Source organism: Ctenocephalides felis, unplaced genomic scaffold (genome assembly GCF_003426905.1).
Source record: "Ctenocephalides felis isolate EL2017-DRISC unplaced genomic scaffold, ASM342690v1 CF-g0.4_SCAFFOLD_01886, whole genome shotgun sequence".
NCBI lineage: Eukaryota > Metazoa > Arthropoda > Insecta > Siphonaptera > Pulicidae > Ctenocephalides > Ctenocephalides felis.
The window spans coordinates 167132308-167146584 of NW_020538040.1; the positions used below are offsets into that span (position 1 = coordinate 167132308).

At 28.3% G+C, this 14277-nt stretch overlaps 1 protein-coding gene across 1 annotated transcript in view; it reads left to right on the forward strand.

The window, feature by feature from the left end:
* Nucleotides 1–14277, forward strand: part of LOC113376206 (ATP-binding cassette sub-family G member 8) — a 57270-nt gene that overhangs the window by 4483 nt on the left and 38510 nt on the right. The gene's annotated exons all lie outside the window — the stretch shown is intronic.

A 14277-nucleotide genomic window follows, 5' to 3' on the forward strand; every position in this document is an offset into this window, starting at 1 on the left:
CTAGACCGTTATATGTTTTTCGATCATTGTTTTGGTCATCGACAGCGACACAATCTACCTTCCATCAAGTTCGCATCGGCACTGCACGCTGGTGCTTCGACAGAACCGCGAAGTGCTGCTTCGGCCACGGTTGACGGAGCTTGGGTTAATATCGTGGTGGGATAATGTTCTCTTCGCGTTTCGTACTGACTGACGGCTGTATAGCGGCGCGGCGGGTCGCTCGGTCGTTTAGTTGACCGGCCAGGTATTTTTTACCTTGAGAATCCAATGATAGAGACGGACGTTGAGAGCTCTATTCCTCGTTTCATTCTCTCTTGTAGAGCTCTCGCCTGTAAGTTAATAGTGGGGCATTCACAGCAGGTAAAGCTGATCACTTTTTTTTCCAATTTTTGCTTACAGTGTAAAATTCGATTATTAATTTGATGATCTTTTAATTTTGAGTAGCATTTTAAATCGTTTAGAAACTGTACATGTAAATTATATATAATATATATATTCAGTAAACTATATATAAGAAATCATAATAGTTTTTTGAATAAATTGAACATATCACTATTAAAAATTATTTATTTTGACTTTAGTATTCTCATAAAGAGTCGGTGGTTAAACACATGATAATAACTGAAATCTAGTTACAATTTAAATTATACTTTATTCTCTTCATTCCGTAGGGTACAACTTCAAAAAATAATAGCAAAAAATCTAATATGAAGATTATTGCATATCTTTACGTTTCAAGGGTTTCTGAATATTTTGGCATAACGTACAAAAAATGAATGTAGATGTGCGTGAGTACATATGTGCTGATACAATTTTTTGTCCACGATTTTGAGAGCACGGATTATTCGATGTGAATTATTAAAAAAAAACATTCGATTCCTATTGATGGGGAGACGTGTTGATTAGTTTTTGGTAAGGGCAGGCCAGCTGTTTTGAAGATTCACTTTTTGACAACAGAGAGTGTTTTGAGGGCAGGCCAGCTGTTTTGAAGATTCACTTTTTGACAACAAAGTGAGTTGATTCGAAAAACATTTCACTTGTATTGACTTAACAAAGAATTGACTAAATTTTTTAGAAAGCAAGTCGATCGGTTTCGGAGATGCAATAAAATTTGAAAAAAAAAATCCATTTAGCGATAAATAATGATTATTGGATATATGCACATTAAATTAGCAGTAATTTTATGGACATTTTAATAATAAGTACTAAAATTTATGTTTAACCGAATTTTGAAAAAAATTCTTAAAAAATCCATTTTTTTAATTTAAAAAAATTAAAACTCTTAAACATTTTAAACTACGGTATGGGAAGTTCCAGCAGTTCCATATTAGAATGTTGAAGAATTTGAACATATTGGAAAATACAGTTTTCACTCTTCTCATTTTATAGAGAGTTGTTGGTAAAACAATCGTATTAACTGAATCTTACTCATAAAATAAAATATATCTTATCCCTTATATTTTTCAAATATAACAATTGTATTTTTTTTTATTTATTTTTATTTCAAACTTATTTCACTTATTTACATCGACCTCTTATATTTTTGAATCGAAATTCATCTTTCAAAACGACACTGCGTCCATCACTAAAAAATACTGTTATGCTATTCTTACTGACAATAGGACGATCGCTTAAGATGTTAAAAAACGCTGATATCAAGAAATTACGAATTACGTGTTATATAATTTGTCATCGATACGATTATAATTGTAATATATTTAAAATATATTAGGATTATAGAGTTCGCATATTAGTAAGTTTAAAGAGAAAGATAATTTTTAAGGACTAATTTTTAATGAGTCAATAGTAGCGGGACAATTTTTAATTAGTCAATAGTTCTGTCAGTAACGTGCCCGACTCACACGCCAGCGATCCTGAGGTCGATCCTTGGCAATGTCATTGAAATAAAAGCATATATTGTATAGAACATAATAAACATAGTATGGAATATAAAAATGAAGACTAAAAAAAAGTATCTCATGGTGCATGGCATCGTGCCTTAAGGCACATTTCTGAAACATCTCGTACCAAAAATTAAGTTTTACATCTTGTATTTTTTTTTGAAAACTTTGAAAAAATGAGATTTTTGAGAATTCTGAATTTTTTGCAAAATATTGATTTTTTTGAACAATTTGATTTTTTTCATATTTTGAACTTTTGATCAAAACAATCGCGCTGCATAGTTGTTACAGAGACTAACGAGTAATAAACAATGGTAGGGAACCCATAGATATATAAATAAAATTTGTACTTATTATTAAAATCTCTATAAAATATCTGATAACTAATTTTATGTGCATATGTCTAATGATCATTTTTGACCCCCAAATGGCATTTGTTTTACATTTTTTCTAGATACTGGAAACCGTTGGACCTGCCTTCCCGAAAATTTTTTCGTTTCGTCAATACAAATAAAATGATTTTTGAATCGTTCAAATCGGGCGCTCTGTTCTCTCAAAAACTAACTGTATTATCATTTTTGGCACTTTTTGCCCTGTATCTCCGAAACGGCTGGATCTGTCTTTGCCAAAAACTAATCAGCACGTCTCTCCCCATTAATACGCATCGAATGCTTTTTGAAATAATCAAATCGGTGAATCCCTGTTCTCGAAATTGTCGGGAAAAAAAAATTTGTATCGGAACATACTTACACACTACACACACGAATACATCAATTTTTTTAAGGTATGCCAAAGTGTTCAGAAATGATCGAAATGTAAAGATATGAAAAAAAAAAAAATTTCGTTTTGGGATCGTTCAAGTATTACGTAAGCAGATTTATTACAATTACAATTATTTACCTCTCACCCCCTTTGTCAGCAAAAGTAGCAAAGCTCTTACCCCCTACCCCATGCTTGCGTAAACATTTTGCAATTAATGTATTGTTTTTTGAAATATTGTAATTATTAGGTTATAATTATAACTTTCAAAATAAGAAAATAGGTTTGTAGGATGTAGAGATTTTACTGATATGGTATTCAACATAGAGTAACAAAATTATTATAATCTTACGAACATAACAAACTTAATTTAAATTTTTGATACTGGCAAAGACAATGTAAGGTTGCCATTCGGTAGAAAAAAATAAAAATACTACCTAGGACGTAATCATCATCCATACTCCGCTGCCCTCCCCCCCATGTCAACCCAAAATAAGCAAATCCATAAACCCCCCGCCCCCCTATAGTGCTTACGTAATACTTGAACGGTTCCTTTTTTGCAATTACTATAACTCACCCTACGGGAAGTTAAAGTACGAAATACTTTAGCAAAATTTATCCGCTATAATCTATGCGAGAATTGATGCAATAATGCTATATTGACAAATCGACATTGGGTTTGGGAGACTGGTTATAGAAACTATAAAATGCGTAGATGTTTAGTATACAGTAATTATTGAATGCAACACAATAGGCATTCAATGTTACATTATGTATATGAAATAATTCGGGACATAACATCCGTTGGTAAAAGAGCGTGCGGCTGTGGCTGGCTTGCCCTGTGCCTAGTGTTAGAAGTATCGAGACAAAAGATCGATATTGAGTACTTTAAAAAGTATCTAATTAAAATATCGATGCCAAAAAAATATCGTGGCGAAAGTATCGATAGTACGCAATATCGAATTTTGAGTACTTTTCATAAAAATCAAACATAAGTGCAAGAAAGATCTATAACTCATTGAATATCATATCACAATATTAGAATGAATTCTATTGCTTGTATCTGATGTGTTAAATCAGAATCATTTTCAATATTGTAAAATTTTAACAGTAATTTTTCAATACTAATTTCAAATTCTATAATTTTTCAAAAAAAGACAAGTTATAATAGTTGAGTATTTTTGACAACAATATAATAGTCTGATACTATATTCAAAAAGCAATACTTTAAGTATTTTTAAGTACAATAATATTTTTAATATTTTTAAGTAAAATAATATTTTATAATTGTTGAATATTTTTATATGATTAATTTTAGCGAGCATGCAACTTTAAAAAGCCGTTACATGTTTACATAAAAGTTCAATATGAAGCTCTTTGGAAAGCAATAAACATTCAGTTTAATGACGGTCAAGATAATATTTTGACACTTGTAGAGAAACATCCCTTCGGAGCGATGGGATTTAAAGTTTAAATGGTTCCGAGAAACTCAAACCCATATGTTTGCATGTTGATATTCAAAAATTTCAATACGTGAGTATTTTGCGTAAAAAAGAATCAAAATATAATTATTTCAAATGATAATACTTATCCATTTCAGTATATTGGTATTTTGCGTAAAAAAGAATCGAAATTCAATTATTTCAAATAATAATATTCATCCATTTCAATATATTAGTATTTTGCGTAAAAAAGAATCGAAATATAATTATTTCAAATAATAATATTCATCCATTTCAATATATTAGTATTTTGCGAAACGGATGAGTATTATTATTTGAAATAATTATATTTCGATTCTTTTTTACGCAAAATACTAATATATTGAAATGGATGAGTATTATAATTTGAAATAATCATACTTCGATTGTTGAATATGTTTTTATAAAACATTTTGGTACTTTAAAAAGCCGTTTCATTTTACATAAGAGTAATAAATAAACATCTTTATTTATTAGTGTGGTCATATTCAATTTGGGTTTTTGAGCAATAAATTCTGAGACTAATGACACCCTTCGGGATCATCTTTGACACTTCTTTGAACAGTTGTCACCACCTATAGAGACTATTGCATTGCATTTCGCAAAATGAGTGGTGTTCATAGTTGGTCGATGAGTGGTGTTCATAGATTACGCTGTCGATTCTTTTTGAGTACTATCGACGAAAAAGATCGATATTGGGGAATAGATCGAGCTAAAAAATCGATAGCAAAAGTACTCACTATCGACCGCAAAGTATCGATATTTACTCAGTACTCGATATTTCGTTCTAACACTACCTGTGCCTCGTACTCGTACTCGTACTCGTACTCCGTACTCGGTGCTCTTGCTTGCGGCTGCCATGCGGTGTAGCGAGTTCACCAACGCCAGTACCGCGTATACTCTGAGTGGGATGCTACACAAGAACTGAAACGACCGTGCGGTGTCTATATCCAAGATGGACGTTGCATAGTACGCGCGTGTCGTGTGTCCACTGTCCAATTTTAACCGAGTTTTTGACGAATTTCTTCACGAAATTCAGTGACTACTAATGTGCCAGTGACAAGACCTTTCTGATTGTTCAAAGCTTTAAAATTGTTCATTTTGGAAAAAAGATTGACGAAGTGTTAACGTTAGTGTTTTATGTGATAATAGTATATGCAATTGTAATAAAGTTTGTGTTATGTGTCATTTACATGCTAATATTATGATAACCCGGCATGCGTAAAACACAGGTATTGTACAATTGTATATTACGATTCGGAATTTTCTTGTTTAACTGTAAATGTAAAAGACTTATGATCATTCTAAAGGAAATATATAAATTGATGTTAATGTTTAATAGTAATTATTTGAATTATATATTATATTTAGTCGTATGCAATATAATACTGCATAATATATATATATATATATATATATATATATATATATATTAATTTGGAAATATGAACAAACAACAATCTTTTTTTTGCACAATTTTATGAATAATAATTTTCACAAACGTTTCGAGACTAGGTTTGTCTCATCATCAGTGTGTTATGGAAACCTAAATTAGAATTATGTGTTATCCATTACACGTTGTTCGAAATACTACAGTATAAATTATAACATACTGATGATGAGACAAACCTAGTCTCGAAACGTTTGTGAAAATCATTATTTAATAAAATAGTGCAAAAAAAGTGTTGTTTGTTCATATTTCCAAATTAATATCTATTATCCACTCAGAATACATTTATATATATAATAAAGTTGTTCTTCGGCATCCATCCAATAATTCAAACAATTTTATTGAAGAAAAATGTTTTTATTGCAGTATCATACGTTTCGGGTCCTGATTTGACCCATCTTCCGTGCTACATTAAAAAATTTCAGAGTTACAATTTAAAATAGATATAAAAAAATTACAAAATTACAAAAATATAAAATTTATACTTATAATAATTTATGCTATTTTACATGTTCATTTTTATATTTTTATATTTTTGAAATTTAAAAAAAATATAGATATGTATTAATTGTGATAGTTTCGACACTCAATCGATGTCATCTTTCAGCGAAAAACTTCCAATTACAAAAATTAAAAAAATATGATGATTGTCATAATTTATAGAGTATCCATAAATATACGAGTACATACTCTATAAATTATGACAATTGTCAATTATGTCATACATGATTATTCTTTTGCAAATAGAAGAGTATCTATAAATATACATATTCAAGTACTCAAATCAGATATGTATTAATTTAATTGAACTAGTTTCGACACTTCAAGTGAATCTTCTTTCAACAGGCGAAAAACTTCCAATTGCAAGAATTAAAAAAAAAGATAATTGTCATAATTTATAGAGTAAATATAAATATACATACTTAAGTACTTAAATTAGGTATGTATTAAGTTTCGACACTCAATCGGTGTCATCTTTCAGCAAATATGATGATTGTCATAATTTATAGACTATCCACAAATATATACATACTCTATTTGGAAAGAGTGTTTTTAAATATACGAACTCTATAAATTATGATAATTATTATATCATACTTGTTTAATTTTTGGGATTGGAAAAGTATTTATAAATATACAAACTCTATAAATTATGACAATTATATTATGTTTTTGAATTTTTGTAATTGGAAGTTTTTTGTCAGTTGAAAGATGACACTCATTAAGTGTCGAAACTAGTTACTATGATTACATATTTCTTTGGAGTACTTATCTTTTATTCCACGTATATATATATATATATATATATATATACATATATACATACATACATACATACATTAATAGTCTATCAATCGCGAATAAGATAATAAAAAACATAATTTTTTTAAAAAACGTATTCTAAAATCCATACGTTTCGGCTATAGTCCTACCCTTCATTTAATGAAAACTAAATTTAAAAAAAAAAAATTGCTTATTTTATAGTTAAAAACAGAAAAAACAATTTCTGGTATGAGAGTGCACTACTATGTAAATTTTTTTATCAAATATAAGAGGATAATTTTATTTTTAGTTTCCACTGAAAAAGTTGTATGATCTTTTTAAATTCGTCTAATAGTGTCAATAAAGGACCTGACTGTAATATCCTTCATGATTTATACCTAAACTTTCTAAATTTAATAAAAAAAAACGATAGACACAAACGAACACAACAAGCTACGTTTTTTTAATTCAAAAACAAAAAATCATCATTTTTGTCAACTGTCAACGTATAGAAAATTATGAAAAATATTTTACTATAAGATTTATTGAGTGTATTTTATTATATTTTATTCAAATTTTGAAACATAAATTTTATACTGGTGCTTTTCAACAAAGTTTCTTTACTACAAATAGTTTTTTTTTTAAATTGAAGGTGAGTAACTTTTTGTATCTCTATTTTTGAAATATTAGGTATATAATCGATTCCTTTAAGAGTTTTAAACTTTATAATATTATTTAATATAAAAAAAATTGATTTTGACAGAATAAGTCCTGATGATGGAACGTCACAATAAAAAAACTTAGTGGTTTATTATTATTTAGATTTATTTTTGGAAAGTAACAAATAACATATATATATATATATATATATATATATATATTTAATTTACATAATTTTACAAAAAATACTATAATTTGAATATTACAGCAAACTGATAATTAAAGCATGATTTAATTTCCTAATAATAGCTTGAGAGTATGTTACGCAAAAAGTTCAAATCTAACACTTGAAAACTTTACTAAAAAAAACTTGAAAAATAATTCAATTACTACCAACTACTACTATTGTATAATTTTGTTATACGACTGATTATACCTAATTTACATCATCTTACATACATAATTTGCCAGTGAATTTCATTGAAATTTGCTGTAATTCGACTATAATTAAATTTTGCTTGCGCTACTAAAATTGTAATTACGTACAGTTACGAAAAGTCTAGCCGTTTTGGAAAGATTCTCTTTTAGGTTATGACATTGCTAACGTTTCTAAAAAGCATGTTTATACGCATTTTTTTATTTCAAATTACAGAATATATATCAAGCACAAATTGTTTATATCATATGCTCGAATTCCATGCTTTACAGAATGGTATAAATAAGTCTGATTAATTGATTTGAAAGGATTCCAATTAGAACTATCGCTCGTCCTTCGATCAATTGAATATTGAACATACAATCGAATCTGAAAGCGTTATTGTTTGCAATTTTCTAATTCATTTGCCACCAGCGATGACAATGAAAATTTGTGAATATGTACATCATTGATCATCTTGGCTACACATTTATCAAAGGATACATTAAATAATCATGATCAAAAATCGATGTATGCATTTGTTTTGATTTTATAATGATGAAATCGACTTCTAAATACGCATAGATTTAGGGCTCAGATAATACCAGAAATACATACTGAAGATTTAGCCATGCATGCAATATGCAATTTTCTAATGAATATGTGATTTGAATAATTTGCGCATATTATTAATATCCAAAGAGCAATAAAAGTATTTACTTCTCTCATGTATCTCGAAATTTTTTTTTTCATTTATTTTATTTTAAATTTGCAATCAGAACTGTATATGTTTTATTACGGTTGTCCTTCATATGAATATTTTCGAATTTCTATGCTCCCAAATGAGGCTCAAATGCTTCCAGAATGATAATAAAAAATCTCTGAAAGTTTTAGCTCTTAATATTAACTTTAAGAAAGTCTGCACTCCAACCAAAGTTTCTTATGGAAATAACATCGGCAAAAATTCCATTTGTATTTTAGAATTTAATAACTTAGCGACAAGTGAATCAAAATTTTGAAAAAAATATTGTTTTTGCTTATTTTGATCATAAATAAAAAAAATACAACAAGAATTTGATATTTTTCATGAAATAAGTATTCACTTAGGAAGAAGAATCAAGAAATTTTGGTTGGAGTGCGGGCTATCTTTAAGTCAATATTAAAACTTACAACTTTCAGAGATATTTTTTGGATTTGGAAGCATTTGAGCCCCTGGGAGCACAGAAATTCGAAAATATCCATATTAAGGACCACCCTAAGGTTTTTATGAGCTTTTGTGATGCGATTTCTTAACCTGGTGTTATTAGAAGGCATCACTGTGGTGGACTATTCTATATCTGATAAAATTCTTATTATAAATTAAGTTTAATACTTATGAGATGTATATTGCAATGCTCCCTAAAATAATATTTTATATCTATTTCAATACTGATGAGGTGTATGTTGCAGCAATTGCCCCGAAAGTCTATTTTCTTTTGATATCATATTTCACGTAAAAACTGGTAACAATACTGATTTCCAAATTGGGTATCGAACTTGGAACCTGTGGTTGCAAGACCAATCAAGTAAGTATCCAAAATTTGCTGTAAACATTAAACCCTTAACCTTTTCTACTCGCACGCCGCCGCTCCGGCGGCAAAATACGTATTAGTTCTGCAATTCGCGAGTCGAAAGGGTTAAGGGTTTTATGTTTAAAGCAAATATGGATACTTATTTGATTAGAAATCAATGTTAATAGTAATAACATTTTATATTAATTAGCAATTCGTATGCAATACTTTGTTGCAAGTTTTAATATTCGGTTTACTGCAGAAATAAAATTGCATGATTTGTTTCTCTCTACGCCAAATCAGAAGAGATCTACCCAAACTTCTTGATGTCATTAATACAAATTGTTTTGATTGACAAAAAAAAATTAATACAAATTGATATTCAAACTTACTTTTTATTTAGTTATATTTATATAAAATTTATATATTTATTACTACAGTCATTTTTTGTTTTTAGAGAAACGAACTAGGTGCTAAATTTTTTCTAACCCAAGCTAAAAACGTTTTTCATGAAGTTATTATGTTCGTATTCTGATTTAACCATTTAAATTATTATGAATGATAACATTGTATGTAAATTAGCAATTCAAATGAAATAATTTGTCGCAAAACTTAATTTTCCATTCACAATCTAAACATCAGCGCTATAGTCATTTTCAAGATTCTTTAACAACAACAGTAAATGTATAAAAGTGCACAATACTTATTGTTCCCAGATAAACATAATATTCGTACTTGACTCTAATTACATAAATGTTTTTGTGTGTGTTTAACGACAATGTTTTAAAACAATCACTGTGAGTGAATGAGTGCCGAGGCTTTGTTTGTTAGTATCATTTTATAACTTTTTTAAAATCACAATTAAGTTTTTAGTTTTAGAGGATACTGATTTAATTTATAATTTTTATTGAGCTTTCCCGTGGCCCTGTGGACTTTCCATGTTTATTACCCGTCCCGGACAGCCTGATGTCAAGCAGCAGTGACATCAGTTTGCATTTGAACATATAGATTGCAATATGTTTCCAAGAAAATTCCAAATATTGATGCATCAATAAAAAGTTTATCAGCATAAGAGTAATTGTAATTATAAATTCATATATAGTGCAGTACTACCATGTAGGTTGTGATTTATAAAAAGCCATTCTTTAACGATAAAAGGATTTTTCAAAAAATCATAATTATTAATAATAAGGCTCGTCCGTAAGTCAGCGGTTAAGAGCGACAGGGCTTGATTCAGAGGTCCCGAGTTCGATACCCACTTCGAGCAGCCTGTTGTCAAGCGGTAGTGTCAACTATTTTCACTTGTAAATATGGGTAGCAATATGTTTTCAAGTGAAAATAGCCCTTGTCCAGCAATGCTGCACCAATAAGAAGTCACCCCTAATAGATATATTCTAATAATAATATCATCAAATATGGATGGGTTAACCCTTGGGTTATCATCTAAAAACACGAAGTGAAAAGTTTCAGCCTAACAGCTCATAGTACTTAAGATTCTGATTGCTGTTAAAATATATTTAAAAAAATCTGGCTAAAATTTTAAAGCTCACTTATATACTTTAAATAAATATTTTTGACTTTGTGATTCAGTTTATATATTGGCCTTTTAAAAATTTGACGTTTGTGCTGTGAAATTGACGATCTTAATTTTCTATTATTTAGTACAGTGTTTTCAAACCTTTTCTCACCGTTCCTCTTGTTTTTTTTTAAATTATTGCTGCACTCTTCTTAATGATTTTAACAATCTAATTTTTATCAATACTCCACTAATAAATTTCATTTATCAGGCTACAAATTAATATTAAAATATAATGTCAAAATATACTAGTGGTGTATGGCATCGTGCCCTGAGGCAACTTGCTGGAACTACCCGTACCGAATTACAATTTTGAAAATCTGAATTGTTTTCGATATTCAAAAAAAAAATATTTCGAAAATACAAAAAAAATTGAAAAAATTTTTTTTTCGAAAAACAATCGTTTCTTCAACACAAGCAGAAAGTTTTTTGAATCATTCAAATCGGATGCTTACTTCTTTCAAAAACTGCCATTTTTTGCACAACTAGCTCAGTATCTCCAAAAAACGAATGTTTTTTGGATCACTCATATCGGATACTCCGTTTTCTCAAAACCTAGATTTCTATTTTCTGCACTCTTTGCCTTGTAATGGCTGGACCTGCCTTTGTTAGGTATGCCAAAATGTTCAGAAACCTTCAAAACGTGAAGTTAATAAGTATTCATTATTATTTTTTTTTAATTCAACATTCTTGTTTTGGTTTGGAAATAGTATTTATTACCTTCTGAGGGGTCGCGCTCCACAGGTTGCAAAACCACAGGTTGCAAAATTTTTACTCTTAAGCTATCAAGTCAAAAAATTGCATGTTTGAAAATTGATAGTCAAATTTCTTCTTTTGTATTAAAAATTTTATATGTTTTTATCTGATGATGATTATGAATATAATTTTTTTCATAACGTTAGATATTTGTAATAATTTTTTTTTGAATGTAACTTATCGATTATCGTAACACTAGATAATTTATATTTATTTTCTCGATCTACATCTTAAAGGTGTCAGAAACATGTCCATTAAATTTACTAAGCGAACAGGAATGAATACGAAATTTGTCATCGTAAAGAATGACAACATTTGAATAACTTTACAAGACGTTTTAAAATGCACGTTTTTTTATTATAACATGTTTATTCCAACAAATGCTTCATAATGTTTCTCATAAAGTCGTAAAGTAGATATATATGGATATTATACTTTTAATGGCATCTTTTAATAAAAAATACAGTTACCTTGCATAACAATGGCTAGACGGATTAAGAATGTTACAACTGTATTTTGTGCACAATAAACTATATATATATATATATATATATAATATATATATATATATATATAAAAATTCTTCTGTAATGATGTATGTAAATATACTCCTTCTAAACGATTATTCGGATTTTGATAAATCTTTCTGTTTGTTAAGGGAATTATTTAGGATGTATGTGATTATAAAAATATAGTAATATTGTAAAAATAAATGGAAGAAAACGCAAAAAACGACATGTCCTTATTTGACATTGAAAATATTTGATACATTAATTAATAATAAATAAATTAATAATAATGTTTTAAAGATATGCAGTAGGCCAGTAGGTACATCTTTAAGTAGCAAACGAGTAAATTTATTACTCTCGTAGTATCGAAGTTTTCATGTTTCATTAAAAGTTAAAAATTATATATATATATATATATATATATATATAATATATATATATATATATATATATATATATAAACAAAAATTCATGTATTGTATAAGTATCCATGTAATATAAGATTAATGAGAGACATTATACAGTATGATGGAATACACAATATAATTCGCATAGGACATTAAACCTATGGCTGTTTTTTTATTAAATAACGTTATTTGCTGCCAACCGCGCATACCTCTGATCCATGAACAGGAATCTGTATCACAATAAAATCATTCCGAATTCCCACGCTTTGTACATTTGCATGTTGGATTATTTCATTGTCATTTTGTTCTCATCACTAACTACTAAGTATGCCAAAAGCTTCGTGAAAATTTGTTCGGCTTTACATCTCATTGTCGGTGCAGTTACAATAATTTTATAATAGTTTTATTTAACACACAAATAAGCAAAACGCCGGTAAATTGAAAAGAAAATCTTCCATAAAACTTAATTGTCAATAGTAATAACAAAATCTTGTAGTTGAAGGTTTTGTATGAGTTGTTTAGGCCATTACACATTTTTGTTACTTTTATTTATTTTATTAAACATTTTTTAAACGCAGATAAATTTAAAATATTTTTTCTTATATAATTTAATTGCTTTTAGCAATAACAAAATCTTGTAGTTTAAAATATTGTATAAAGTGTTCAAGCTGTTGATAACTTTCATTGCTATTTACTGTAAAAATTGGATAAAAAATATTGTTTCTTCCAAAAGTTGTAGAATATTTCTCAATTCTATTTTTTTATTTCTAAATTCTATATGAATTTATGGTTTTTTAATTAATTTGTAAATGATGTTCTTGTATCTTGTTAATTTCACTCATTTCTTTTATTTGTGTATGACTTCTGACTTCGTTTTTGAACTCAAAACTCTGGTCAAAACCGACGTTGTGCATATATTATTCTTATTTGAATTTTCAAATTAAGAATTTTATTTTTTTCCACAAATATAACTTTTAAGTTTTTTGTTCATTGAGGGTGTTTTTAGTGTTTCTCAAATAATTTGTGTGTTGTACCACTGAAGAAGAGTCAAACTGGGACTCGAAACGTATGGAAGTCTTTTAAAAATTTAATGATCTTAGTCTTTTTTTAATTTTTATATATATCGAAAACCTAAGATAAAAAGTGTATCAAAATCATAACTGAATATTGATAATATTAACTATATTTTTAATTACAATTTATGTGAAGTCTTTTAAAACATAGTATATTTTCTCTCGATTAATTAATTGTAATTTTTAAAAAAAAATTACAATTTTTCCTCATGACTAAAAATACACGTGATGGTTGGTGGGTTTTGAATATCATCACGTATCACCAAGGGGAGGGAGGGTCCAAAAATTCTTAAAAAAATCGATCACGTGATTAATGGACGCCTCCTAAATGGGTTTGTGTATGAAAAAGTAATATTAATTCTAGTTTGTTATCTACTTCCCATCAGAGGTTCTAAAAAAATTAATCAGTATTACAGAAATCGTAATAATAAATTTATCACATTTATGACAACAGTTTGGGTTGCCAGCACAGCAGCT